The sequence below is a fragment of the Cryptotermes secundus genome, unplaced genomic scaffold (assembly GCF_002891405.2).
Source record: "Cryptotermes secundus unplaced genomic scaffold, Csec_1.0 scaffold180, whole genome shotgun sequence".
Taxonomy (NCBI): Eukaryota; Metazoa; Arthropoda; class Insecta; order Blattodea; family Kalotermitidae; genus Cryptotermes; species Cryptotermes secundus.
Genome location: NW_019718619.1, coordinates 5,950,459 through 5,963,066, shown reverse-complemented (window position 1 = coordinate 5,963,066; position 12,608 = coordinate 5,950,459). Strand labels below are relative to the sequence as shown.

The 12,608-nt window shown below is 38.1% G+C and overlaps 1 protein-coding gene and 1 long non-coding RNA gene across 3 annotated transcripts in view; one reads left to right on the top strand and one right to left on the bottom strand.

Moving 5' to 3' along the window:
* Positions 1-8,941, bottom strand: part of LOC117282125 — a 44,357-nt gene extending 35,416 nt beyond the window's left edge. Inside the window, exon 1 of the long non-coding RNA XR_004512759.1 lies at positions 8,816-8,941. This is a non-coding gene — a long non-coding RNA (uncharacterized LOC117282125). The remainder of the gene's footprint in view (positions 1-8,815) is intronic.
* The window catches only part of LOC111861851 (homeobox protein abdominal-B), a 452,675-nt gene that overhangs the window by 271,074 nt on the left and 168,993 nt on the right, over positions 1-12,608 (top strand). The window lies entirely within an intron of this gene.

The window sequence follows — 12,608 nt, the reverse complement described above, 5'->3', positions numbered from 1 at the left end:
TGCCGATATGCACTTTCATTTAGTTCTGAGATCTGGAATGCCTAGAGCTCTGCCTAGGCGCCGGTTTTACGCCATCATGACCTCTCCCTTCAAAGTAAATGGCACTTTACTTTTACTTAACAATCAGTTGCAGGAACCTATGCAGAATTAATAAACCTACAACGTCCGCACTTTAAATATTTTCAAGGTTGTTGTGTTATTAATGAAGGAATTCGAAATAAATACGTAACGAGGCTTGATTTGGGGTTGTTTTGTCTTCCTAAGTAGTTTCGTGATAGGAGCAAATGCGAAACACACAAATACTCGCAACTTACAAGGCCATAAAATGTTTGCGCTTCAGCTGCTGCTAAGAAATCGTATTTGCACAGTACAGAATTCATTCTGTTTGTCTCTACAGTGACCTCGATACTACAGTCGTGCTTGTAATGTAATATCACGTTTTTAAAGATCATGGATGGGGTTTGGATCTGTAAACTCATAACTGCAAGTAAGGATTTTGCCGTCGCTGTTCTACACACTTCGAACATCACTATAGGACATACTAAGTCTCTTCAGTCTGTCACCTTTCAAGAGCCTTTGCTTGGTAGCGGCTTCAACAGTGGACGTTCCCCTTTCGCTTTGTCGTCCGAACTTTCCCCGGCTTCAGCTACTGGCTTCTAACAGCAACAGCTCACAATGACTGAACCCCAGCAGTTCTCTAATTGCAATAATTAACTGGTCTTTCTCATCACGGCACCGACCGCGTAGAAAACATCATTCCTCTGTTGCAGTGCAATTGTTGCTTCGGATGGCATGACGTTCCATTGTTGCTTGCGCAATCATCGGTACAGACTGCGCAGAAAACACCATTCCTCTGCTGTTGTTGTTTACGACCCGCTGCCTAGTAACGGCCGTCTGTTGTGACTCCACAATTCTTGATTTGAGAGAATGGACCGCAACAATACGAGCATAATATACCAACATGAATTAAAAAATCCTATATTTCAGTATCTATCTCCTCCTATTTGTTTCTCTCTCTCTCTCTGAGGTTCCTCAGCACCCCTTTTTCAAACACCTTTAACATTGTAGATTTCCATCTTACGGGATATGACGCCATGTAATCCTTTGAAAGTCAACCGACGTTACGGAAGTTCATATAGCCTCCATTTTCAGGATTGAAGACTAAGCCAAAAAGACCAAAGCTACCTGCTTCATATTGGTTTCTTGCATAACTTGTTCTTCTATTCTGAAGATGGAGGCTTTCACAATCTTCCGAGTTTTTGGTTAACTTTCAACGGACTACATGGCGCTATATCCCAGAAGAGGGCTTCGTAGTCAATGTTTTGAATATTTCATTTCTAGCGTCAACCTGTATTAATTATTTAATGTGAGAGAGAAAGTTCCGAAACCACAAAAAACCACAGGTATATGAACGTTTTCGTTTTCAGACAGCGGATCAGAAGACACCAGAATCAAAACTGAATATGGAATTTTTCTTAGATTTTTTACACTTTGAGGAGTTATGCTTATTTCTGCCAGTTAACCCTTTATTTTACTAAAGTTGCTGGAAATGATGTGTTGAAAGGGTATCACATTTAGTTCTAGCCAGGACAATTGCTTCAAGAAGAATATCCCAGACCAGTTTTAGGCCCTTGTTTTTACGCTGTAACTTAAGCGTCTGAGAACCAGTAGAAAACGCACACGGATAAAGCAATGGACGAGAATGACGGCCGTAGAGCATAAGGGATTTGAGTGCTGAAAGAGTAGGGTGGGAATAAAGGTCTTTTGGAAGAAAGGAAATGTGGAAAAGGGTTTTAGAGAACATCGGAGATGGGATTTTCGTCTTCACAGGTGGTCCAACCATTTTCCTCCCTTATCTATCCATTATCCTCCCTTCACGAACTCTTTTCACTGCCATCGTCACAATCTCCTCTCCTAAAACTGCTTCTAATGCTGGAAGGAATATGACATTGAGCCCCCATCCCCCACCCCATACGTGCATGCTGATGGCAGATCACTGCCGCATCCTGACGCTTCTTGCAGTGTTTCCTCTCATCTACGCTACAGGAGCATGATGGGACCAACCAGAGAGAGAGGCTAATTCCGTTTCTGCTATCTGTAGCTAACTATTTCATTTCAGCTCACCTTGTGAAATACTGTTGCCAACAAACCAGTTTCCTTAGAATATAAGAAGTTTCAAAATAGACTTATACAGTGAATTATTATATCTGTAGAAGCTTCACATAGGCTTACCGTAAGGCGTCGGAATTATTTTCGACATTGTCCCTTGATTGAGCCCCTATAAACCATTTCAGGACCTTATTGAATTGCCTAATAATTACTAAAACTATTTTATGTCCGTTTATTAGAAATTTTTAGAAACTTCAATGAGTGTCTATTAAATTCATTCCTTCTGTCCGTCTGTGAGAATGCAAGATTTCGTGGACGATGCTTTCCGCGGAATGTGATATTGGGGATATTTAATGAATTGTATCAACGCAGCAGATGAAAAGAACAAAAAAATGCACACTGTACATAAGCAATAGACGTGTCTGTGTTTACCTCGGCAAATATTTATCAGAGCAAAAATATTTCGGAAGATATTTCAGAAAAGACTAAACCACAGAGATTTCTTAGATTCTAAAGGATTCTGACGATGGTGGATGACACACAAATTACTGGGTTTTTGGACTTTTCCCATGGTCCCGAGTTCTAGGTATTAGTTGAAACGACGTCTCGAAAACTGGATCTGTTTCCGTTTTCAGGTGAAAAAGGAAGACACCTACCCAGTTGGGCCCCTTAGAAAGAGCTAATTTCAATCACTACTGGGATTGAATCTCGATGAGGTGGATATTTCCAAGTCATCTAATCCTTCCAGCCGGGCTATGACTCTAGGGTCGACTCAGCCTCTAATAAAATTGAGTACCAGCAATCTCCCTCTGACTAAACGGTGGCCGGCGCGTCAGACCGACAATCTTATCGCCAACTGTGAGCCAATTTTCTAGAAAAATTGTGGGAGCCTCGACATGTCACAACCCTATTGGCCTCCTCGGGCTGTTAACAGCATTAACATTTTTATATTTTTTTACCAATCCAGAAAACTTCCTCATCTGGTTCTTTCAGACCGGCCTGCAGGTCAGTATAATTGTAAAAAATGAAAGATATATTTCTCGAGTTTTTTCGATATTTGATAATGCGACCGAAACTTGTGGAAGTTGCTTTTTCTCACAGAGAATAAATTTGTGTGAAAATTGTAATGTAAGTCACCATATTTCGGATAGGAGCCTAATCTCGTATAGCATTGTTTTTAGGAAAGTAAGCACAACACTATGATGTCGACCGCAGGACCTAACACTTTCTACAGGACTCAAGGCCGCGCCATAGCTCAAGCGTTTAGTCGCAAGCTTCCCACAGCGGCGGTCCGGGTTCGATTCCCGGTCTGGTCAAGTGGGATTTGTGGTGGACAATGTGGAACTGGGGCGGGTTTTCTTCGAGTACTTCGGTTTCCCCTGCCGATCTTCATTCCACCAAATTCTCCATCATCATAATCACCCGGGTCAGGCTACAATAGGCCAATCAGTGGCCGCCGTGCCGAGTGGACCCAGTTGGACTCCACCCTCTTCTATGCGAATTTAAAATTTTTAAAAAGTTAAACAGGGGTTAAGGTCTAACTTACTGGAGCAAACTGACAGCAGGAATATTGTAACCTTTACTTGCAGTCCGCAAGCCGGTCTCTCATACTATTCAATGAATGAATGATTACAGAGTTTTAAAAAAACTTGGTATTCTGACCTTTATCATCGAGGTCACACAACTGCACTGGCGCATGCGCTACTTCAGCAGGCTCCGTGTTCCTTACGTCACATATTTTAAATATACCTACATCAGGGCGCCAGGGCAGCAGGAAGAGACTTAGGTCTGGCCGACGAACGCAGAGTTCTTCAAAAGGATTTTTTTTTCCTTGCAAAATTAGGCCTTTAACATAAAGCCATGAAACATATATTATTATTATTATTATTATTATTATTATTTTATAATTACTATAATTTCTATTCTTAGTGGGGTGAGACTGAGTTCATTGGTACGTCTGCCACTACTGGCCAATTGTATCAGCACCGAATGATGATGGTGATTGTGGAACATTTGGCGGAATAAAGATTGGCAGGGGAACCGAAGTACTCGGAGTGGACCTGTCCTAGTGCCAGTCTGTCAACCACAAATCCCACATGATCTGACCCGAGCTGCGGCCCGCCGCAGTGGGAAGCCGGCGACAAACTGCCTGAGCTGTTGCACGACCATATAAAACAGCTATTATTAGAAACTGAAAGTTCACTGTTGATTCTCACATCCATCTAAATAAAGAAGTCAAAGTAAATCTCATTCTGTACGGTATTTATGTACAACCTAGAAACATGTTTATTTCATAAGCCCACGTAATTTCATATTTACCGGAAGATCTGAAACGTAATTATTTAGAACAGCGGATTATTGACACTGTTTCAGGCTGATCAATAATACCCACCGTGAAGACACTTCACAAGTAGACGTTGTTGCCAGTTTGTCACCTAAAGCAGGCCCAATACATTTCATTGTTTGCAGTACTAGAGTAAACAAAAGTAGGCGTTGTTGCCAGTTTGTCACCTAAAGCAGGCCCAATACATTTCATTGTCTGCAGTACTAAAGTAAACGGCGATTCGTATGCAGTTTTGTCAGAGGAGGTAAAAATATAACTTAATTAACAAAATGAGGAGCCACACACCTGCATATGGAATATAACGTAAATGTATACCTTGTAGCGCCAATTATCTAAGATAATATGTTTAGCCTATACCTGTTATGCTTCTTGCGAGAATATCGAATCTGAATTCAAGTCAGTCAAGATATCTCCTTTAAGACCCACATTAAGCTTAATAATTGAGGTAGGGCTATTTATTGTCTTCATAACTTGTACTCTACTCCAAGTAAAATTAGAATGATCAAGTCAAGGAGGATGAGATGGGAAGGGCATGTAGCACGAATGTGGGGGAAGAGGAATACTTATAGGAGATTGGTGGGAAAGCCAGAAGAAAAGAGACCACTGGGAAGAACAAGGTGTAAGGGGGTGAACAATATTAAAAGGGATCTTAGAGAAATAAGATGGGATGGTATGGATTGGTATGGACGGCTCTTGTGAACACGGTAATGAATATTCGGGTTCCATAAAATGCTGGGAAATTCTGGAGTAGTTGCAGATTTGGCTTCTCCTCAAGAAGGGCTCAGCTTCATATGTAGGTAAGTAAGTAAGTAGGGCTGTTTATTATTTAATTATATCCGACTTTTGTATATTGCCATGTAGCTACAATAAAAGGAAGTTCTTGAATATTATCGCATGGTGTATGTGACAGTTTAAATAATGATCTATTTGAATCCTCGGTTTAGTTCTTCATCTTGTCATCTGGATATTAAGCTACAATGTTACTTCCTTTGTAACACGTTACTGTCGCCCTAGCTACTCAAATGAGATTCGTAACAAGCACTGGAAATGTAAAACATCATGTTACGGATTCTAAATTATTCCGTCTACGAGAATTAAAGTATACTACGTTCAAGTTGCTACCGCATCAAAATAATGGATCATGACACACACAAAGAAGTGCTGTTAAGTGTAGTTCATAATCGTTCCAACACCATATCTTACAGTGATTAATGCAAGAGTTTTCTTTGTTTTCTAATAGAATTTATTAGTGACACGCAAGGAATAATCGCAGCAAGATGATAAGAGATTTAAATTGTTTTTATTTTACTTCTTTCTCTTTGTGGAGTGAGAATATGGGAAGTGAAGCGAGATAGATAGTGAAAAAAAGAGAAGTGTTACACGCAATTTTATGGGCCATGAAATTACGGCGACCACCTCGTAAAAGTTTGGCCAGACCGTCTGATGATAGCGCTTCTGTCGTTCGGGTGGCATTTCAAATCTAAAGAAGACATCATTTTGACAGACAGGCCTCTTCAGAATACATCGTTTGTAGGGTACTTGAAGGTTTGAAAAGCATGCCAAAACTCCTTCGATACCCGTACTTTAAGCCCGTTTTGTTAACCCACTTACGTGAATAAAATATGAGCTTGAGCGCTGAAATGAGACATGAGAATATTCCCAAAGACCTGTAGTTGATCATAACCGCATATTTCAAGAAATTTATTTTAATTTTGAGTTTTGTTTATAAATTAAACAACTACCACACAATAAATAGCAATAATAATAATATTAATTATTTATTCTTCTTTTGTTATTTGCCTTTAGGCTGTTTTATAAGCACGTAAATAATTATAGAAACGATTCGATTAATTGTATTATATATTTCTGCATTTAAAAATTAAGTGACTTTTACCCTCATATATTGTAAATGTCATGGTTCTTCCAATCATTAAAATTCTAATATTGTTCATTGTAAGCGTTTATATTTTACTTCTGTCCCGTTTTATTGATAACATTTGTAGTTTTGTATTAATGGAATTAATTCTTTCTCACTTCTTAGTGATAATTTTGATTTTTAAGAGAAATACTACTAATACTACTATAGCAATTGCCTTATATTGTGTTTCCCCTCATCCTCTTCTTACTATTTTAATTTTGTAATTGTCCTGTGGACTATAAACTTTGCATGTACATAAGTGAATTGATTTTTATACAAATTGCCATGTTCTGTGTGTGTGTTTTTTTTTGTTCTCTGTTTCTCACCTTTTGCTCACTTTTCATCGGCTTTTGAGTCCTTAAATTTACACGTAAATAAATATGAATTAAACTAACATCATGATTAATATTATGGTCAATTTCATTTTGATGATGAACGTTATTAAAGTTACAGTACATCATAACTTAAAATTCTAGATACATATTCTCTGTTCTTGTCTATTAGGCATTGATATTTAATTAATATTATTTCAAGCCATCTACTGACTCTAGGTTTTTAGATGTCATTTTAAGCTCGTTATATTATTTTCTGTAATTAAAATTTTATTTCTCTAGTGTGATTTTATAAGATCACTTTGCTTTCCTACATTGCATCCCTGTCTGACATCACTGCCCAAATATCAGCTTCAATGTAACAAGCCAAAATGTCTTATTTCAGCTTCCAGTTCTGTTCTTTAAGAATTTATACATGTGAAAATATGTATAATACTTAGAATCTATGCTAATTGCAAATTTGATTCAGTTAATATTAAGAAATTGGGGGTACACGCTGGATAAAAATTGTAACTCAATACGAAGTTTAGGCCTACAGTTTTAAATGTATTCGCACATATCCAAGTGTATAATTACCACTTACTTCTAAGTGACAAACCCATCAACTTCCGAATAAACATACTAAGCAACTGTTCCCTTGGGTGGGTATGTAAACTGGTCTGTTACCACAACCGACCGACACAGGTTGTGGTCTTATAAAACAGGTCTCTGAGGTGATTATTTCAACCTAAGAGACGGGAAGTAACTGGAGACCGAAAAACTTGCATAATGAGAAATTTTATAGGATAAATCGTACTCTTCGTCAGATGTTAAGTGTTAGAATGATCTGAACAAGAATATGGATGGGAGAGGCATGTAACATGCAAGGAAGGGATAATAAATGCATACAGAATATTAGTAGTAATATTCTAAAGGAAAAGACCACATTGGATAATTATGCGTGAGTGGAAGGATAATATTCAAAGAGAAACATTGTGTAGGATCGTGGGCTAGGTTTATCTCGCTCAGGATAGGGTCCGAATGTGGGCTCTAGAGAACACAGTAAAGACTCCGTAAAGACGGGAAATATAGTGACTAGATGAGAGACCATCAGCTACTCAAGAACTCTGCTTAGCGAGGTACGTAAATATATATTAACAAAAGGGTTTATATTTGATACATACCGAGTTATTCATGTTATTTTATTCTGTGTACTTAAATAAATTAAACCTATATTTCTGAAACAGGTAACCTATGTACAGAATTCTTGAAGAATTTAATAGCAACGAACACTCTATTTGTCCCAGTTATCTTCAGTGAATATATTTCATCTTCTTTCAATTTCGATTCGTTGTCTGATGATATAGCCTAGCCAAGTGGGCAGTGAACACGAGTATAATTAATACTGAACTTGTTACAATCAACTCACCTCAGCATCATGTTATGTTAGTAGATATAATGGGCAAAATAACTTTGCATCTTATTGGTACGTATCGAGTCTGGTATGATTTATAAATATTAATTTTAATACAGATATTAATCGCCAATTCCAAGAAGTCTGATATGTAAAATATAATATTTGTGAGAGGAAATGATAATATTTCTTACATTATGCATATAAGTGCAGCACTTCATGAAAGTAAAAGATCTATCCATATTTCCTTATGCAGTTTGTGAAACAGGAAATGATTAATAACTCACACTATTTGTCTATTAAATTATGCTCTTGATATTTCAAAATTAAAAATAACTTAATCAGTTTGTTCAATGGACCTCTACGTAAATAACATAAAAAATGCTCGCACTTCCCATGTAAAAATCAATACAAACAATTGGAATGTGCTAAATTATTGATAAATAATATTTTTTCTCATATTCTTTACAAAATTGTGCGTGAACACACAAAGATATCTTTAGCAGCATGTGTAAACGCCTGTTGGATAATGGAGTAATATAGTCACTGCTCTTTTACGTGATCTGAGCACAATTCACCAATTGTTCTTTTAATAATATATACTTTATACAAAAAAATTCTTAGTTGAACTCTACTGATCAATAAAATGCCAAGGTTCGATATCTGAGCATGGAATTATAGCGTGTTTAACGTTCTTATAACTACTCAATTGAACTTACTTTATTTTTTGTCTGAGTGAAATCTTGTTGCCACAGCGTCTGCTGCTTTCTCTCGTACTACGGCCACAGGTTAGCAGACATCTTGGAATTCCTTTTCTTTCTTCCCTTCTTTGTCAGAGATGCCGGCGTGCATGTCTAACGGAAAGCAGATGCTGGGATACGCTGTCCTAAGCACCGCGTACCTGGAGAAACTAGGAGAACGATTCCCGCCATGCTTTTACCAGGAGTAACCAATAGATTATAACTACAGAATTTATCCCTATGTACTATCTTAAATTATATTACGTGAATGAATAACAGATATTAATATTACAATAGTATACAGATTTATAGAAATATAATTTCATATATTCAAAAATAACTGATCGAAGATTATAGCGAGATATTTACAGGTAACAGTGTTTGTTTTGATACCCAGGTCCTCGAGCGCACTTTTCGAAAATTTCAGGTTCCTTGAGGCTGCTTTAAAACTCATATTTAAACTGTAATTCAGCATATAATGAGGTGAAAGAATTAAATTAGAATGTCAGTTATCACAGTTTTTGTTAAGTTTTCTGCAAGTCATAATATTAAGTCCACCCAAATTTATTATAAAGTACCGCATTTTTTTAACCTCTATCTATGCACTATGTGTTTGGTTCGTAAACTCTCAACCTCAGCAGTTATACACAAGTAAGAAAATATTGTAAGACTAATTAGTCGGCATAGAGACTGACTGTGGGCTGGGAGACCAACGGTTCAGAGTCTGAATCCCGGTAGGGTCAAGAATTTTCTTTCTCCGCGTCCTCCAGACCGGTTCTGAGGTCCACCCAATCTCCTGCCCAATGGTTACCGGGGACTCTTTACCTGGGGATAAAGCGGCCAGGGTGTAAAACTGACCACTTGTCTCCGACAATGACGAGATGAAGAAAATGTGGATCTATACATCCACTTCCATACGACTTCATGGTATAGTACTTAATTAGTTAAACACGGGAACAACTTTAATTTTGACATTCGAAATAATATTCTCCAAGGATCTGAACGCCAGATATAGATTGTACGCATCATCCTTATGGGGAAGGCGATAACGTAGTTAGTTGAAGCACTATGTTACAAGCCGGAAGGTCGCGGGTTCGATTCACGATGAAGTCATTAGATTCTTAAATTGGCCTAATCTTTCCAGCCGCACTATGGTATTGGGGTCGACTGAGCCTCTAACAGAAATGAGTACCATGAATATTCCTGGGGGTTAAGGGCGGCCGGTACGTAAGTCTGACAATCTGTGAGCCGATTATGTAGAAAATGTTGGAGCCTCGACGTCATAGAAGCCTGTGGATCTTCACGGTCTGTTACAGGGATAGCTTTATATTATTATATATAATCTCTAACATATGAAATGTGTAATTATTTTTGTCATATGTTTGTAATATCGACTTGGCTTGAGTTTGAGTAGGAACAGATGAAGGACGGGATGAGCGTAGTAACGTCGCGTAAATGAAGATGCAGTAGACTTAACTTAAATCGGTGCCCATTGACAGTCTAGTATACACGGTACACAATAAATGTATTGCTCGCTTCCACTTACTGATGCACCAAGATATAGAATTAGCGTTGTGGTATGCAGCATTTTGTAGAAAGGTAATCTGATACACCAAGTTAAGGCTTTATGGATGAAAGAAAGGTATCAAAACACATCATCAGAAGTAATGAAGTTTATGTAAATTTGGTTCACTTGCCAGGATATAGGGTTGCTCATGTAGGTGCATCAGTCCTCTGGTGTTGATATTGGGATCAAGTTTTGGTATAGTTTATCATATGAATATAGAATATAAGATGTTCTTACTCCTAGTACACATTATAACATCAAGAAAAAAATTAGTACTGAATGTTCAATGATATTCAAACTCAGTCGGTAAAGAGACGGGCTGCAGGCCGTAGTTCAATTCCCAGCAGAAGTGAAAAATTCTCCTCAAATCTATAGCTTCCAAAGTGGTTCTGAAACCCACACATCCTCTATGCAATGGGTGTCCGGGGCTGTGTCCAAAGGATAAAGCGGCTGGAATGTAAAGGTGATCGCTCACCTCCATTTAGTGCCGAGATCAAAAACAGTGGAGCTGTACCTGCATATTTCTCGTTACTATCAGTTTTTAGATCAAATGATACACCCAGCGATTAAAACAAAAATATATAAAACAATGATAAGACCGATGCTTTATTATGGATGTGAGGGTTGGACGCTAAACAAGAAAGAGGAATCAGTCATCAATTTTTTCGAGAGGAAAATCCTAAGACGAATTTATGGACCAATAAAAGAGAATGGGATATGGAGAATAAGATATAATAAAGAGTTATACAAATTATACAAGGAGCCAGAAATCTCAGTGACGATAAAGCTTTAAAGATTGCAATGGGCTGGGCATGTACAGAGAATGGATAAGGAGCGTATTCCAAAGAAAATATTGTACAGTACAATGGGTGGTAGGAGACGTGCTGGGAAACCAAGAACTAGATGGATTGATGCGGTGGAAGAAGATGCGAAGAAGTGAATGGGTGTAAGGAACTGGAAGAGAGCAGCGCAGGACAGAGAGAAATGGAGGGGTTTGATAAGGGAGGCCAAGGCCCGACATCGGGCTGTTGCGCCATAGAAGAAAAAGATACATGGACGTTTAATTAAAGTTTTGCAACAGGATGCTGAAATACAGAATTATACACATAGTCTGTCAATGATACAACAATTATTTATTCACAATTTAACACTTAACACAACATGTTTCGGCCATAGATGGCCATCTTCAGGTATCTTAATGCATCTTAACGCATGCAACGAGCGATTTTAGCGCACATCTGAGCAGTGTAACAGTTTGGATGCATTAAGACACCTGAAGATGACCATCTATAGCAGAAACATGTTGTGTTAAGTGTTAAATGGTGAATAAACAATTGTTGTATTATTGACGGACTGTGGATACATAGACGTTTAATTATATGTGTATAATCTTATTTGACATACAAAGGTATATATTCTCTGAACATATCTCACTTGCAAATTCAGTGACTTAAAACAAAAGTATTTCAGACTTTACGTCTGTAAGTGGCGAGCTTTGCGCTCCTCTCACTTTTCACCCGGGAAAGGAGCCAGAAGTTTGGGTGGACCCAAGTGGTGTGAGGGAAATAAATCCCTGTTCCTCCCGGGATTCTAACCCAGCCATGCAGCTCGAATTCAGTCAGCCCTGGAGGCATGAGACGGAAATATGAAGATCTGAGTCTTATATTTAACCCTTATTTCTTAGGCCTAAAGATTCATGCGGTTTATCGACAGAAAACTTAAGAAAGTACTTCTAGAATTTATAAATTCGAACTTGTAATATGGAACCATAGTTTTGCATGTTGTCCTTAGTAACGATTAGTAATTTTCATTTCATTGGTCCTATATATTAAGTGCTTACATTTTTTGTCGTAATTTCCAATTATGTGACTGCCAGCTTGTTTTGGATGAAGGATAAAGAAATTGGATAGAGTCAACTCGTAAATACGCTAAACATAAGCGATCCAAGTGGAAGGAAATGACGAAGCTGCTTCCTTTTCAGAAATCTCGTGTAGAGTAGGCTAAAGAAGGGTTTTCTATGCACTAGGCCTAAAATAAACCTACATCATCGCATCCTATCAAGTATCTCAACATTTTCCCGTGCATCTTCTTATAACTGACGTCCATATAGACTAGCGGGTCCCAGTATACCATGCAGGCACTAGGCAATTTGGTTTCTTTTTATAGGGTTGAGCTTAGCAGCACGAAGTAGAAAGTTCTTACTCG